Raw genomic sequence first — 17,345 nt, 5'->3', positions numbered from 1 at the left:
TCCCCAGGCTGTGGTACTATGAGAGACTGCATTTTCTGTTAGACCAGACTGAAATCAGGGAATCCCTCTCAACCCTTCCTTCCACGCTTCTTTTTTTTATATACTCTTTATTTCTTTTCTCATTTACAAAACATCATAAGTGCATTTCAATTACATACATCATTCCAATACCAATACTAATATACCCCACCCCTTAAAAAAAAAAAAATAAAAAAAAAAATTAAATAAAAAAAAAAAAATAAATAAAAAAAAGAAAGGGAAAAAAAACCCCTATCCCCCACATCACTCCCCTCGTTCCTCTCCTTCCCTTCCCACCCATGTATGTTGCTCTTTTTCCAGAAATGCTCCCCATTGTTGCCATTTACTTAGATGTTTTTGGCTTGAGTCCTCCAGTCTCTGTATGGACTCCTCCATTACCCTTATATGTTCTACTTTCCGGATCCACTCTGATACTGTCGGTACCTGCGCGGACTTCCAATGACACGGAATCAGGGATTTAGCCACGTTCAATAGGACTGGGGTCATTGTACCTCTGTATTGCACAATCCCTTTCTTTGTATCATGGAACAGGCATTCCCATGGAGAATTTCCCACTCTTTCCCCTGTCACTAAAAATGTCAATTCTCTTATTTGCTCCCAGAAGGGGGTTATTTTGGGGCAGTCCCACCATATGTGCTTGAAAGAACCTAGTCCCCCACATTCCCTCCAACATAGCTTCTGATTTTCCTCACTGAACCTCTGTATTCTCTGTGGCGTCAAGTGCCATCTCGCTATTAATTTAAAGGACATTTCGATCGTTTGCACATCTCTTGCCAAGGAATAAGTCATTTTAATTATTTTGCTCCTCTGCTCCTGATTTCTCAAAGGCCCTATTTCTTCCTCCCATTTCCTCAAGTAGTCTGGAAGCTCCACGTCTCCCTCTTGCTTTAATATCTTATATATTTTGGAAATCCTTTTCTGTAGACATTGTGGTTCTTTAAATAATTTTTCAAGTGGGTTAAGTTGTGTCTTTCCTCTTAACGGTTGTGGTAATCCTTGGATAAAGTGAACCATTTGCGTGTATCTCCAATAATCAAGTGGCCTGCAACCCCATTCTTGTGTGATTTCCCTAAAAGTGATTATCCTATTCCCTTTCATTACTTCTAAAAGTGTTATATCATCCCTTTTTGCCCACCTACTGAAATATAAACGCTCCTCTTTCCCTGGGGGGAAATAATTTGTGTCCAGGAGTGACATTAAAGGTGAGTTATAGTGCCACTTGTGTCTCTTATTTATTTTGTCCCAAGTTTTTAACGTGTGCCTAGTTAAAGTGCAAGTGCTCGTCCCTAAGTCCCTATATTGAGGGGGAATCCATATCATTTTAGCTAACTCTGTATTACTTAGTGTGACTTCCAAATCTACCCAACTCTTCTCTTGTTTGTTATGACACCAGTCCGCTACCCTTGAGATTATTATCGCCTCATAATATTTAGTGAGATCTGGTAGTGCTACCCCTCCCCTCTCTTTCTCCTTCACTAGGACCTTGTAGGCTATTCGCGGCCTCTTTCGAGCCCATATAAACGACAAAATCATTGATTTGACCTTTCCCAGGTAGCTTACGGGCAGGGGGATCGGGATCATTTGGAGCGTATAAATTACCAATGGTAATATGAATATCTTTATTGTATTTATCCTCCCCATCCAAGTGAGAGCTTTATATCTCATTTTATTTAACTTGTCCTTAATTTTGTTCAATAGAGGTAAATAGTTAGCCCCGTAAAGGTTAGCCGTTTGTGCCGTCAACTTTATACCCAGGTAGGTCAGCTCTCCTTTACACCATTTAAATGGTAGCTGGGAGCTTAGCGCTGTCTGTTCTACCTGCGTTAAATTTACGTTTAGGATTTCCGATTTGGTCGCATTTATTTTAAAGTTTGATAAGTGACCAAACTGTTCGAACTCTTTAAGGAGGGGTGGAATTGTTGTAATTGGATTGACTATGTACACCAGTACTTCGTCTGCAAATGCAGAGATTTTATATTCCCTCCCACCTACCCGAAGGCCCCGTATATCCTGGTTCCTCCTTATTGCAACCAACAGTGGTTCCAATGAGATCACGAACAGAATCGGTGAAAGGGGGCATCCCTGCCTCGTCCCATTGAACAGTTGCAGGGGGCGAGACAGGGATCCGTTCACTCTAATTCTCGCTGTTGGCTGCAAGTATAGAGATTTAAGCCATCTCAGCATCTTTTCTCCCAGTCCTAGATATTCTAATATCCTATCTATAAACTCCCACTCTACTCTGTCGAAGGCCTTTTCGGCATCTACTGACAGAAGTACTGTGGGGGTCTTTCTCCTAGTAGCTTCCTGGATTAGTGCTATGGACTTTAGGGAGTTATCTCTCCCTTCTCGCCCCTGGACAAACCCCACCTGATCCGGATGGATCCATTCCGGAAGGAGGGTTTTTAGTCTTTCTGCCAGAATTTTCGAGAAAATCTTTATGTCCGTGTTTAGTAGGGAGATCGGTCGGTAACTCTCCACGGCTGCTGGGTCCTTACCCTCTTTCAAAATCAGGGTTATGTGTGCGCACAGAGCTTCCTCCCGGAACCTCTCTCCTACTCCCACCGCATTGAAGTAATCACAGAGTTTTGGAATCAGGAACTTCTGGAACTTCTTATAGTACAAAATCGAATATCCATCGGGGCCTGGACTCCCCCCGAGTGCTGTATTGTTAATTGTTCTCCTCACTTCCTCCGGTGTTATCGGAGATTCTAAAGTCTCCATCTCCTCCTTTACTCCTCTGGGGAAGTCCATGTCCCGAAGATACTCCTCTATTTTTCCTTTCCTTGTCTCCTTATCTCCCCCTTTCCCCCTTATATTATACAACTCACTATAGTACGTGTGGAAATTTTCTGCAATTTTTGGAGTGGAGTATTGAATCTCTCCTCTTTTGTCTTTAATCATTGAGATATGGGTCCTATTCTTATGATCCTTAACTCTTTTTGCTATCCATTTTCCCGACCAATTCCCCCATTGATATCTCTCTCTATTTATTTTATGGAATGCCGACTCCCTTTCTTGTTCCAGAATTTTTTCCAGTTCTCTTTTTTTTCCCCTTAACTCCTGTCTCTCCCTTAGTCCCTTTGGTCTAGTTTCCTGTTCTAATTTATTAATCTCCCTGTATAGATGAACTTTTTGTTGTTCCCTTTCCTTTTTCTTCCCTGCTCCAATCCCGATCAAAACCCCTCTAATGACTACTTTGTGTGTTTCCCACAGGGTAGCTCTCGTTATGTCTGATGTATCGTTTAGTTCATAGAAACTAATCAGTTCCTGTTCTATCTTAGCTGTAACTTCCGGGTCCTGTAATAGAGAATTGTTTAATTTCCATGTCTTCCCTGTTCCACTCTCTCCCTGTACTTCGAACTGGATTACTACTGGGGCATGGTCCGAAAGGGTAATTGATTTAATTTCTGCTTTTTTCAGGTTTGGGACTAATTGGTGGTCAAGTAGGATATAATCTAATCTTGCGAAGGAATTATGTGGAGCTGAGTAGTGAGTGTAATCTCTCTCTTTTGGGTGGGAAATTCTCCATGCGTCTATAATCTGTGCATTGGCTAAAGTTCTCTTTAAAGCTCTGTATCTCCCCTCTGCCGCCCTACTACCGCCCCCCGAGTTGTCCAGTTTAGGGTTTAGAGTCCAGTTCAAGTCCCCTGCAATGATTAATTTACCCGCTTTGAAACCCTCCAGCTTCTCAAGTACACTCCTTAAGAATCTGTCTGGGTTTCTGTTGGGTGCATATACATTCACTATAGTACATTTCATATCAAACAACTTGCCCCTAAGAAATAAGTATCTACCTTCCGGGTCAGCCAATCGCTCCTCTATTTCAAATCTGGTTGTTCTATCGAACCCCGTAGCTACGCCTCTTGAGTGGGCTGAAGGTGTATCCCCGTAGAACCATAGTGGAAATTGAAATGATAGCAGCTTTACGGGGGATGCATTAGTAATATATGTCTCTTGGAGACAAACCACATTCCCCCCTAGGAATTGGAGTTCTTTATCTATCTTGAATCTTTTTTCTTTTATATTTAATCCCCTTACGTTATATGATATTACATTAATTGCAACCATCAAATACTTTCAGTATCACTCGGAGTCTCACATAGGCTGATCCGGGGGCGCGCCCCCTTTGAGACCCAGGGGGATAGGACATTGGGGGAATGAAAAAAAAGAAAAAAAAAAAAAAAAAAACAATAATGAGGGAACTCTTCCCCTAAACCCGCTAATCCCTCCCTCCCCCTCTCCCCTCCCTCCTCCCCTCTTTTCCCTCCCCTTCTCCGCAACAGTACCCCTGAAAAGGGTGGTCGGAGTTCCCCCCAAACTTTGTTGATCATATGGGTTAGATACCTTCCTAGAAGGGACCTTCTTCTTCCCATATATACCCAGGGGCTCCCACCAGAGACTCCCCGAAGACCTCCTCCCTCCCTCCCTCCCCTTACCCCCCCAACGCAGCCGTCCCCTCCCGGCCCCATTCACCCCCTCTTTAAGTCTTTACTTTGCTCTTGGCTCGGCTACTCTCATTCCTCTCCATCTAGGGATCCTTGGAGTAAGTCCGGTCTTTTCTTCAACACCCCACCCCGGTAACCGGGGGGGGGATGTCCAGCCTTTCGCAGAACCCCTGTAAATCTTCGGGGAATCGTAGAACTGCAGACCGGCCGTCTTTTTTCCCAATTAAACAGGCGGGGAATCCCCATTGGTAGGATACACCCGAGGCCATCATCTGTTGTGTGAGGGGCTTCAACAACCTCCTTCTCACTAATGTTTCTATAGCGAGGTCCGGGAAAACCTGCAGTTCTACCCCCTCGAAGATCAATCCTGCAGATGTTCTCAGTTTCTCCATAATGAGGCCTCTCTCTTCTGCATAGTGGAACCTCACTATCACGTCTCTGGGTTGCTCTTCTCTTAGCCCTGTCCGTCTTGCTATCCTATGAGCTCTGTCTATCCTAAGGGTATCTCCGGGTTCTCTTCCCAATACTGGGTTGAATAACTGCTTTATTATACTGCCCAATTCCTTGCTACTATATTTCTCTGGGAGGCCCTTGATGCGCACATTCTTCCTTCTCCCTCGGTTGTCCTGGTCCTCCAGTTTATATTGGAGGTTCCTGTTAGCTAATTGCAGGGATGTGATTTGTTCTGTTATCTCATCTAATCTTTGGTCCTGGTTATCTAATCTCCCCTCTATCTCTTCCACCCTCCCCAGGACTAATCCTATATCTGACCTTACTCCTGCTATTTCCGTTTTTAGTGAGTCCTCCATTTTTGTGAACATCTCCATTAGCATCTCCTTAATTGGGGGGCCTTCCCTCTCCTGGGGTATAACTGGCGCATTACCTCCTCCCCTTGTACCCTCCACCTCCTGTCTTATTTCCTCCCTCGCATTTGCTTCCTTTGGGAGCCCCGTATTAGCTCCATTTTCCTTTCCCCCTTTTCCTTCCTCTGACATCCTTTGCTTATTTAGGCCGGATCTCCGTGTTGTTCCTAATTTTGGGCTACAGGGGCCTTCCTCCGTTATACTAGAGTTGCTTGCCATGTAACGCTGGATTCCCCCTGGGCTGGAGGCCAGTGGGGTTTTTTTACCTGTTTTTACCTTCCCTCTCATCTTTCCCTATGGCTACACTCCCCTTGTTTTTACTCCTTTCTTAACTAACCGCTAGAAAGGGGTGAGAGAGTGAGAGGAGACCCCCCGAGCCAAGACCCTTCTCCCAGGCTCTAGGAGTTAACTCTCCCTCTTCTCCCTTCCACCCTTACCCGGGATCCTTTACTTGAAGACAATGCAGTAACCCCCCTACCAAACCGCAGAACATAAACAGAAATCCACAAGTACACAAGCTGTAGTCATGCTATAAGTCCCATCAATATCTATGCAATATTTATACAGTCTCTTTATCAGCTTTTATCCTAAAAACTTCTTCTTTCTTCTTGGCCAGCGCCTGATCCTTATGATTAAGGCTATTCGATAGAGGCTCAAAATTGGGCGCAACTTAATTGGTAAAAGTCCCTTCCTCTGCAGACGGTGACCTGGTTCTTGGGTACTCCTCTGAATGACCCCTCAACTCTGCGTTGCAAAAAAAAAACAGTATCTGCTTCAGTAGAGAGGTAGAGGGGGGTACTGTTATAAGTACTCTAAGCTTGCAAAATTATCTCCCATGCCCAGCTATCCTCCCTGCCCAGGGGGCTACTCCGGAAAGACCTTAAAGCATAGCCATGGGCCGTGTACAGTTTGTTCCTCCAGGCAAAAAAAAAATAAGAAGAAAAGAGAAGAAAGGGGGGAGGAGGAAAAAAAACAAAACAAAAAAGCAAAGCAGAAGTTTTATGATCTTTGCACACTCTTTACTTATCTCCACCGGGATTCCAGTATCCTGTTTCCCTTTCCTTTCTCTCTCCCTTCCCCCCTATTGACATTGCTTGGGGCTGGGGTTCTTTAAATGTCCTGCTAATTTCAGCATGGCATCTGGGGTGATGATCCAAATGAGAGCCTGCCTTTGAGCCTTTTCTTCATTAAATGGGCCCCCCCCCCAGTGTTGTATTTGTGTTTGATATGTTTAATATGTTAAGTCCTCCTCCGAATGAATTACATAAACTCCGACAAAATATACAGCACTTAACGCGGAGGAAGGGACTTGGTCTCTATGTCTTTATCTTTGCTGTTCTCTTCGTGATCCTGCCAGCCCCCTCCTCCTGTCTGCACAGGATTTAGGGGGATGATGGGGGGGAGTCCTGAGGAAACCAAAGCAGAAAGCCGGCAGCGAATCTGTACCCAGCCTTAGCAGTTTTCGGAGCTCATCTCCTTATAACACAGTTCTCACATGACTCAATATGCAGCTCTGTCCTGCCTTTCCACATTTCACCCTTAGCTCCTACTTATTGCTTAATTACTGTACCGCACTCCAGTGTCCGTGACCGAGGACTCCCTCCGCTGTGATATACGTGGATAATCCGGTGAGCCCTCTAGTATAGGCTTCTGGCTGCACGTCAGTAAATCGAGGCTCCCGCCGAGACTGCCGTCTCCTGCTTGTCTCCTGTGCGTGGGTTCCGCGATGGGTTCACCTACTGCTTGCGGCTTTGGGTCTGCGGCTGGTCCCGGGTATCTGCGGCTGGTCCCGGGTATCCGCCATCCGGTTCGGGGGGAGCACGGAGCAATTCCAAAGCCGCGTCAGGCTAAGGGGAGGCAGCGTGGCGAACGGGAGCGAGCCGGCTCTCCTCGGACTGCCCGCATGCCTGATCCGATCAGATCACCGCTCTGCCTCACGCCGCGCATTCGAGAGGGGCGGAGTACGCCGTGGGGATTCCAGGTAGAGAGGGAGGGGTGGAGGAGCTCCGGACGAGCCTATCTTCTGGTGCTCCGCCCCATCCTCTCTGGTCTTCCTTCCACGCTTCCACCCCAGGTGAGGCTTCCAATGTCCAAATGAGTGATGTTAACTAGATGTGATTATTGATCACTAATTGCTGATTTAATAAAGTGTTTTACATATCAATAGACAGTAGTAGCCAAATAATTTAAACAAGAATGAAAAATGCTGGCCTCAGAATGATAGTCTTTTCTATTTGTTAACATTCAATTTGCAACAGTCATGAGCTGAAAATTGTGTGTGATTGATGAACCAAAAACTAAAAGTATGTCCTTTTTTTTCATACACAGGAAGACCTCAGCCAGGAGGAGGCTGTGGAATGTGACAGCGAGGAGGTGGCTGTGGAATGTGTCAGCCAGGAGGAGGCAGGGGTTAGTGGCCGCCAGGAGGTGGGCAGGCCTAGGTGCCTCACAGAATCTCAGGTCCCACCCCTCCGCCTTCCAACCAAAAGGACCAGGAAGGGGAGGAACGTTGAGGAGTCAGCACTCCAGTGGATTGGAGAGGCTTCTGTGGTTCTTAAAACCACCACTACTCTTTAAGAGGCCTTTGCCCCCATGACTGCATGCAAAATGCAGATAATGGAGGAGGGGCAATGCCTCATGTGTAAAGAACTCATGTACCACACACTAAATAAGGGGTTGAAGGGACAACTCACCAACAAAACCCACCTGTGTGAGTTGGACCATCCTCCTCCTATGTCATCTGCTGCTGTTCCTCATCTCTTGGACTTCTGGACCAGATTGTACTCCCTTATATATGGACTCCTCAGACCACCAATGTTTCCTTTAAATAACTGATGTGTGCCCTCTGGGCCAAATGCTTCTGTCACGTACCTAGTGATGAGCCCGGAATGCAGAAGGAGACCTCTCTTGCGTCCCCGACTCACAGCCCCTGATGGTGGTAACAGCAGGCACAGGAGTCAAAGGTAGCACGAGTGCCTGGCAGGATCAACAGCCGGAGGATGGATCAGGCTGACTTCAGGAACTGTAGCTGGATAAGCAGGCCCCAGTGGCAGCGGACAGGAACCAGTAGACAGCAGGAGACCAACAGGAACAGGTAGATCACTCAGGGGCAGGCACACAGAAGAGTCGGGCAAGCCGGGTCAAACCAGACAGTCAGTACAGGAACAGATGCAGCAGGCAGAGGCAGGAATGTGGAACAGGCCGGGTCGGTAACGGATGAGTATGGATGGACCAGAGGATGAGACAGGTGCAGAGTCGTAGAAAAGCCGGAGGTCAGAGGCAGGCAGAAGGCAGGGAAGGTCACAGGTCAGGCTGGGTCAATACACAAACAGATCAGATTCAGGCAATAGTCTCAGGAACGCTGTAGACCAAGCAGCAAGATCTGAAGGGAGAGCTGGGTTTAAATAGCCCGTCTGGCGCCGGCAACCGCGCGCACGCGCGCGTTCGCGTGCACCAACGTGACCGCGAACGCGCGCACCCGCACGGACACGCCCAGGCACCCGCAGGCACGCACAGACAGGTGACGGACCACTGTCCCCAGCCAACCTTTCCTGACATTGCCCCTCCCAAGGGGCAGCCTCCGGATGCCCAACCGGGCCATTTTCTCAGGATGGGATCTCTTGAAGGCTTGTATCAGATGCTTGGCATGTATGTTGCTTTCAGGTTCCCATGAGTTTTCCTCAGAACTGTACCCCTTCCATTTAATGAGAAATTGGACACAGTTATTTCTCTTCCTGCAATTCATTATTGCCTCCACTTCGAACTCCTCTTCACCATTGACCATAATAGGAGCAGGGGGATCTGTGGCTTGTCCTGGGAAAGGATTAGAGATGACAGGTTTCAGGAGAGAAACATGAAAAACGGGGTGTACCCGAAGTGATTCTGGCAGTTCCAGTTCGTAGGCCACCTCATTGATTCTCCTCTTGACTGCGAAAGGACCCAGAAACTTAGGGCCCAATCTCTTTGAAGGGCAAGCGAGTCGAAGATTAATTATAGACAGCCAAACCTGGTCTCCAGGTTTCAGAATCAGTTCCCCCCGTCAGTTTTTATCAAAAGTCTCTTTGTTTAGCTCTGCTCATGGTTTCCTGCAACAGTTTATTGTTGGTACTAAAAAAATCCACAGTCTTGAGAACAGAGTTAAGTAGAAATGATGGGTGGTAACCATAATTGGCAAAAAACGGGGTCTGCTTGATGGTAGAATGGGTGGAATTATTATAAGCAAACTCGGACAGTGGCAACAGAGAGAACCAGTCATCCTGAGAAAAGGAGGAAAAACAGGAACGATACAGCTCAAGAGTCTGGTTAGTTCTCTCTGTCTGCCCATTTGTCTGAGGATGGTATGCAGAAGAAAAAGATAGCTCGATGCCAAGGGAACTGCATAGTGCTTTCCAGAACCGAGAGGTAAACTGCACTCCCCTATGTGTTATGATGTTGGCTGGAACTCCATGAAGTCTGAAGACTTCCCTGATAAAAACGTGTGCAGTTTCCGGTGCCGACGGTGTTCCTTTCAAGGGGATGAAGTGTGCCATCTTGGACATCCGATCCACTAGCACAAAGATGGCAGTATGGCCTTCTGAAGGGGGAGTTCAACAATAAATTCCATGGAGATTAATTTCCAGGATCTCTCTGGAGAAGGTAAAGGTTTGAGCAGGCCCCAAGCCCTGGCCTTATTACCCTTGTTGCGCTTACAGATGGTACAAGACTCCACGTATTTTTTGCAGTCCTTTGCAACTTGCGGCCACCAGAACGTGCATTGCACTAGGTCAGACGTCTTGGAGACACCGAAGTGGTCGGCTAGTACATGGTCGTGGCAGAGCTCAAGTATGGAATTTTCTGGAATGAAGATTTTGTCCTCAAGCCAGAACAGACCGTCTTTCGCAAGCAGCCTTGCTTCTGCAGGAGGGGGGTCTTCACTGAAAGCTTGCTTAATTCGACTAAAAAGATCTTCTTGAAGAAGTAGAAAGTTTTCTGCCGACAGAATAGTATCCGGAGAGGTAGGTACTTTGGGATCATTGAACATGCGGGACAATGCCTCCAGTTTGGTATTTTTTGAACCCGGTCTGTAGGTGACATGGAAGGCAAACCTGGAAAAGAACAGCGCCCATCTGGCTTGACGCGGCTTCAACCTTCTAGCAGATTTCAGGTACTCCAGGTTTTTGTGATCCGTATAGATCAGGATCGGGTGAGCTGCTCCTTCCAGAAGGTACCGCCACTCCTCCAAAGCTGCTTTTATTGCTAATAGTTCTCTGTCTCCCACATCATAGTTTCTTTCAGGAGCAGACAGCTTGCGTGAAAAGAAGCCAACAGGGAACAGAAGAGCCTTGGGACCTTCTCGTTGTGAGAGTACTGCCCCAACGGCGACTTCGGATGCATCAACCTCCAGAACAAACGGGAGAGCCGGGTCAGGGTGTTTCAGTACAGAAGCGGAGGTAAAAAGTCTCTTGAGGGTGTCAAAAGCAGTTTGGGCTTCGGGAGTCCAATGAAATCGAACTCCCTGCTTGGTCAGCTGGGTAATAGTCAAGATGATGGCTGAGAATCCTTTTAATAAATTTCCGAAAAAAGTTCGAAAAGCCCACCAACCGCTGAACACCCTTTTTATCCACAGGAGCAGGCCACTCAAGGATAGCGGAAATTTTTTGAGGGTCCATTTTAATGCCCTCAACAAAATGATTAGTCCCAGAAACTGTATGCTCTGTTGTTCAAATTCACATTTCTCAGGTTTTGCATAAAGGCCATGCTGACGGAGTCACTCTATCACACACTTGACATGTTGACGATGGCTACTGATGGAGGCAGAAAAGATCAAAATGTCATCCAGGTAGATGATGACGAATAGGTCCAGGAAGTCTCTGAAGATGTAATTTATAAAATGCTGGAAGGTGGCGGGGGCGTTGCAGAGCCCAAAAGGCATAACTAGGTATTCGAAATGTCCGAATCGGGTGCGAAAAGCTGTCTTCCATTCGTCACCCTCCCTTATGCGAACCAGATTATAGGCCCCCCGTAGGTCTAATTTAGTAAAAATGACTGCTGTCCAGTCTCTGGAAAAGTTCTGGCACCAAAGGGAGAGGATAACGTTTTTTAATGGTCACCTTGTTTAGTTCCTGGTAATCGACACATGGCCGAAGGGTATGGTCCTTTTCCACAAAGAAAATGCCAGCTCCTGCAGGGGATGTGGAAGAGCGAATGAATCCTTTCTTAAGATTTTCGTCAATATAGTCCTTAAGTGCTGCCAGTTCCAGTTCAGTTAAAGGAAAAATTCTTCCAAAAGGTACTTCGGCCCCAGGGAGGAGCTTGATAGGACAGTCATAGACCCGGTGAGGGGGAAGAGTCTCTGCACCTTTCTTGCTGAAGACATCCGTGAAGTCGTGGTATGCCTCTGGAACTAATTGAACTAAACTGATGATCCGGCGCCATCTTTCTTTTCTGGAGTGCCAGCCGGGCTCCTAAATTCACCTAATTTGCGGGGTCCCTCGTGCTCCTTTAGTTTCTTCCTTGTGCCCCAATTGTTCCTCCACTGCAGGTCTGTGTTCTCCGGGTTGCTTTGTGTCGCTGGTCGTCTGTATATAATGGTGGTCTCTGCAGCGGGTTCGCCGCAAGATCACCGTTATCGGCAGCAGGAGAGGTGCCACCCCCCGCCAATCTCCCGAGCCCTCCGCCGCTTACCGGAGCCATCGGTAGTGCCGGAGGTGATCGGGTCCTTTCCTGTGCTGGGTATAGAGACGAGTGAGACAAAGATGGCCCCCGCTTATCTCTATACCATAGGAGGGTGGAAGCAACGTCAAAACGTCAGAGGAGGTCACTTCAGGGAGACTCAGTAACACAGAACTCCTTTACAGTTACACTGTGGCCATTTACCTCTGCTACCGGCCACGCCCCCGCCCACAATTTTATCGTTTTAATCAATTGTATGTACTTGCAGACCCTGTCCAAGTACTTCTAAGTACAGAACGCTGCTAATTGATCTGCCAGTAATGTACTCCCCCTCTCGGATGCTGCAAACACACAGATTCTTGTGAACTGAATGTCAGTCCTGCTCACTTGTCTTTTTCTAAACTACCAAATCCCTCTCCATTTTCTGATCTCCACAACATAGAGAACACATGTCACATTTTTACTGCTGTCCGTGCACCCGTTCTTTTTGTTATGGTCACCATTATCATTGAAAGTGAAAGTAAAAAAAAAAAAATCCTAGAACAGTAGTATAAGGGAAGTCTTCCAATGAGAATAGTTCTGGTGGCCCAGGTGACAACCAGGGATGCACTCAGTTTGGAGAGTTTTCTCTCACTTTCTGTTTTGGCTGCAGGAAGTGAATGGGAATCTCTCCAATGGGACACAGATGGCAAAACACCTGACAGAGGCTATAACTCCCCTTACTGTATCCAAAATGAAATGATTGTTTTGCCTTTAGGTCTACTTTAATACTGTTTTGTGTTTGGTGAGGGTTTTTTTTTTTAACTCTTTCTAACCCACATCTTCTTCTTTTTTTCAGAAACAATTGAAGAAGAAATGGTTAACCATATATAGCATGACCCCCCCCCCCCACCCCCGAAGGAGCCGCTTGGTGAATTTGGATTCTCTGATCTCCGCTTCAACTCCAAGAATGACCTCAGCCCCTCTGACACACCTGATTAAATAAAATTGCTACAAACACATTTAAGCACACGTGGTAAATACCGTTATCCTGGCTGTGGACTATCACCAAAAAGAAAACACACTTGGTAGTGATAAACAAGTTGAATATATTAAAAAATGTGTAAAAAATTGGAATGGGACTTTAAATGAGGCAAGTCAATTATTAATCAGCTGTTTCTAATGCCTAATATAATAAGGTCATATTGTAACATATTCCAAAGCATCACAACTATACCAATAAATTAATAGTACATATAATAATACCGTAATCACAAGATTTACATAGTAATATTTGTATAAAATATTTAATATAATTGATCATTGGACATAATCATTCAGTCGATAAGAATAATGAATCATACAGAGGGCAATTAATGTAGTTGCTACAGCTATATATACATAAAGAATCAACAGAACAATAAATGTAATAATTATATAAGAAAATGAATGCATCCGTTAGATGTTAACTCTACGCGTTTCATGGTTTTATACCAATCTTCAGGAGTCAGATGCATGTAAGTATGAACTAGGGAAACTACCCCTAGCCATTCACAAGAAAATAAATTACACCGCCAAATGCCTGGCTTGCTGTTTGACAGTTATTTAGGCAAGGGGTGGGGCCACCTGGCGACATCACCTGGTGGCTGACACTAGAAAGGGGCAGTGCCACCAGATGACATTGTCAAAAAAAAAAAACTGTCAAACGCAAAGCCAGGCATTTGGTGGTTTGCCTTAGTTGACAACGGAGGCTTTCTCAAGCATGTAGCCTGGTAGACCAGTGGGGAAGCCCATTGACAGCTGATGAGTTATCAATGTTTAAGGACGCCACGGTCGGCTTCCCGGCGGGCTCATTCACCACCACCTATTCACTGCACCCTGATTGGGAAAAGCTTTACCCAAATAGGGCTCATAATGCACTGTGCAGTGCCGAACACCTGCCGACATGCTGCCAATTGGGGTGTTCGCTGAACAAGAGATGTTTGAGCTGAATTTTTGCTTGGCCCAAACCATTTGCCAACTCTACTGAACAGATAATGATCAACTTTGGTAATATGTAAAAGGGGGGGGGGGGGATTGGATTTGTGGGACTTTTAATGAGGCATGTATATGTAAGTAATGGAAATAAAAAATGTATTATAGGTTATATGTCGTTGTTCCCATAGGGAAAAACCATATAGCCGTAATTAAATAAATCACTATGGTTTGACAACCCCAATATGTTTGAACACGATCTAATGAATGCAACATATAATATATATGATATATAATGTATTATATAAGGATATACAATACATGAGGTAAACTGGTGATGCGCCCAGTTCTGGCCCCCTGCTCATCCCCTGTGGTGGTGGGGGAGAGGCTGGACCTTGGCACATTGACGTCATGTTCAGCGCATCACATCCCTGGAACATTGTCATGTGAGTGTGCTTCTCCATCTCACGTCGTGTCAGGGTGTGGGTGGCTTTCCGCTGAGGTTTTCACACCATAGGCAGAGGATCATCCCATCCTGCATACAGAACTCACGTCAATGCATGACGTTAGCGGGGACCTGCCCCAAACCATGGGTACTTTATCCGGGACGGTCCGGTGTTGTGTCAAATACTGTCCCCCATCAGATAGTGTCCGCCCTGTACTGAGCTTGCGCAGTACGGAGGACAAGGAGACGCCGAGTCCTGAGTCCAGGTTCAAGCCCCACCATCCAAGTGGACATAGAGTTAGAATAAAAAATTGCCGAGCGAAGCGAGGCCGTGACGAAGCGCGGCGAGCGAATTGAGCCTGTGACGGGCCCTGTTACTAAGTGCTACCATATGTCCACTTGCATGGTGGGGCTTGAACCTGGACTCAGAGCAGAAGCTACTAGCAAGTGCGCAGGCGCCGTTCATCTTCGGAGACTTTCGGAGTCTCCTTGTTCTCCGTACTGCGCAAGCAAGTACTGGGGGGACAGTTTTTGGCAGAACACTGGCGACGCACTACACACCTGGTCAGCTCAAGGTGAGGTTCCATGGGTCGTAATCTACATCTCAGGTAATCAGGGGGCTCCAGAGGTTCACACTCACAAGCAACACACACATTCACTCACAGACACACACACCCACTCACACTTAGATTGACATACATACATCTATACATATTGGCAACACTGGTAATGCATTGGCATTTTTCTTTCTGACTTATTTTCTTATCGCATATGTATATATAGCTGCTTTCCCCTGTTTAAATTGAATCAACCATTGCTGTAAATGTAAACACACTACAAATTACACACCCCATCTTTAACTAACATCTAATGCCATGTACACACGCTTGTGTGTGGGCTTCATCTTTTTTTTTCAAAATTCTGATGGACCTAGAAATAGAACATGTTTCAAATGTTTCCGCCAGAACCAGTTCCTATCAAGAAAACCGTTCGTCTGTATGCTATTCCAACAGACCTAAAACGATTCAAGGGCAGCTATTGGCTACCGGCTATTGAACTCTTTCTAGTCCCGACGTACGTCATCACATTCTAGACAGTCGGACTTTGGTGTGATCGTGTGTAGGCAAGTCCTTTTTGGCGGAACTCTGTCAGAACTCCATCAAAAAGTCCTTCGGGGTTAAGGCCAAGAAGTCCGCTCGTATGTTCGCGGCATAACACTACTCACCATTCACATACACTTGGCATCACATATTTTACACATTTTTAATCACTCTCATTTTAATTCATCTCACTTTTTTCACCTTCTAGAAACCTGACCTGTGCACCACGTGCTTATACCTTCCTTTCTGGTGATGTGTCATGGCCGCCTGGCCTGCTCCTTGGCTGTTGTTCCTTGTGGCCTCCTGTCCGGTTCCCCCTGGGCTATCTGGGGGTGGTAGGGCGTGCCCCTGCCTCAACCAAGGGGCGAGACGGCTGTTGCAGAGCCTCTCCTCCTCATTTTATCATGGGCAAATGCTGGTTTACATACATGGGTTACCCCATAGGGGTAACAACCTTCTCTTTTTAGACGGTATGGTATATATTTTTAGATCCTCCTTACCTATTGACCCCTTTTTCATCCTTTAACCAAAACCTGTCCTTTACGCCTGATGATTGGCTATAAACTCCATGAAACGTGTAAAGTCTTCATTTAAGGACCAAGGGGGGTAAAACCGCGCTGAGGCCCAAAAAAGGGGGGAGGGGTTTCTTACTTATTAATAAGAAAAAAATGTGTTAAATGAATAAATATAAAATCAATATATAAAACAAAATCAAATAATAATAATTGAAAGAATTGAGAAAATAAATGTTCAAGTAATATAAGGCTGCTGCTCCACTGTGGGATACACACACATAAAAATGGAAGGAAATAGGAAAAAGAGCAGCGCCAAAAAAACATATATAAAAAAGAAACTACACCAATAAAAAAGCAAATAAATGAACCAATACTATAAGCAAAAGTCCATAAAGAATTTTGTGTTATTGAAGAGAAAAAAGTCGATAGTATTGGTTCATTTATTTGCTTTTTTATTGCTGTAGTTTCTTTTTTATATATGTTTTTTTGGCGCAGCTCTTTTTTCTATTTGCTTCATTTAAGGATGCCAAGCCAGCTTGCTCATGAATTCTACAAATACTATTCAATGTCTACATTTTGTATCATTCATTATTCATATATATTCATATAAAGTTTTTTTTTCCATTATTACTTAGAAATACATGCCTAATTTAAAGTCCCACAACCCTCCCCCCCCTTTACATTATATATATATATATAGGGATGGCGGCATGTTTGGTTGGGTTCTAACAGGTCACTTTTCGTTCTCTATTTTCAACTTTTGTCATAATGGTGGAAGTAAAGTAGCCATGTTTGCTCCCTCGTTTTTTTTTTTTTGTACCTTGTTTCCCTCCAAATCTGTGTCTGCTTTATGAGCATGTGTTTCTATACCTTGTTTGTACATTATGTTTCTGTGCAAGTTTGTATGTATGTAAAGTGTTAAAAAGAATATAATAAAACCTATAAAAAAAAAAAAGAAATAAAGATGTGGAGTTCAAATCTACCTAGCCCAGGCCATCAGGGACTTACTTCCATGCTGTTGAACATATGTGTAGGCACCTTTTGGCACTTGCATTTTATACTCTGGAACAGTTTATTTTTTTTATTACAGATTGAAGAAAAAATAACATTATTTTATAAAGAATGTAAACCATTTGCCTTTGTGGCAACACTGTGAAATTAGAGAACTGAGAAGCTATTCTAGCATTTACAATGCTTGTGCTGTTGCTTTCTGTGACTATCCCATCATCCTCATGGAAGAATTCTCTGAACAGACACAGAGTGGCCAGAAACAAACCATGCAGACGAGAATGCCTGAGGAAATTCATGGCCTGGGCCAGTGGCGTAACTAGAAC

The 17,345-nt window shown here is 45.3% G+C and overlaps 1 protein-coding gene across 1 annotated transcript in view; it reads left to right on the top strand.

Annotated features, from left to right (window-relative positions):
- The window catches only part of LOC143933507 (transmembrane protein 272-like), a 163,600-nt gene extending 147,278 nt beyond the window's left edge, over window positions 1-16,322 (top strand). Inside the window, exon 7 of the mRNA XM_077456423.1 lies at window positions 12,837-16,322. The gene's annotated coding sequence lies outside the window, so the exon portion shown is untranslated. The remainder of the gene's footprint in view (window positions 1-12,836) is intronic.
- The last annotated feature ends 1,023 nt before the right edge of the window (window positions 16,323-17,345 follow it).

This window comes from Lithobates pipiens, unplaced genomic scaffold (genome assembly GCF_037356315.1).
Source record: "Lithobates pipiens isolate NorthernLeopardFrog02 unplaced genomic scaffold, aLitPip1_a1.2 Scaffold_10, whole genome shotgun sequence".
In the NCBI taxonomy this organism is placed as follows: Eukaryota; Metazoa; Chordata; class Amphibia; order Anura; family Ranidae; genus Lithobates; species Lithobates pipiens.
Note: the sequence above shows the minus strand (reverse complement) of the source record. Positions and strands in the feature narration are given on the sequence as shown.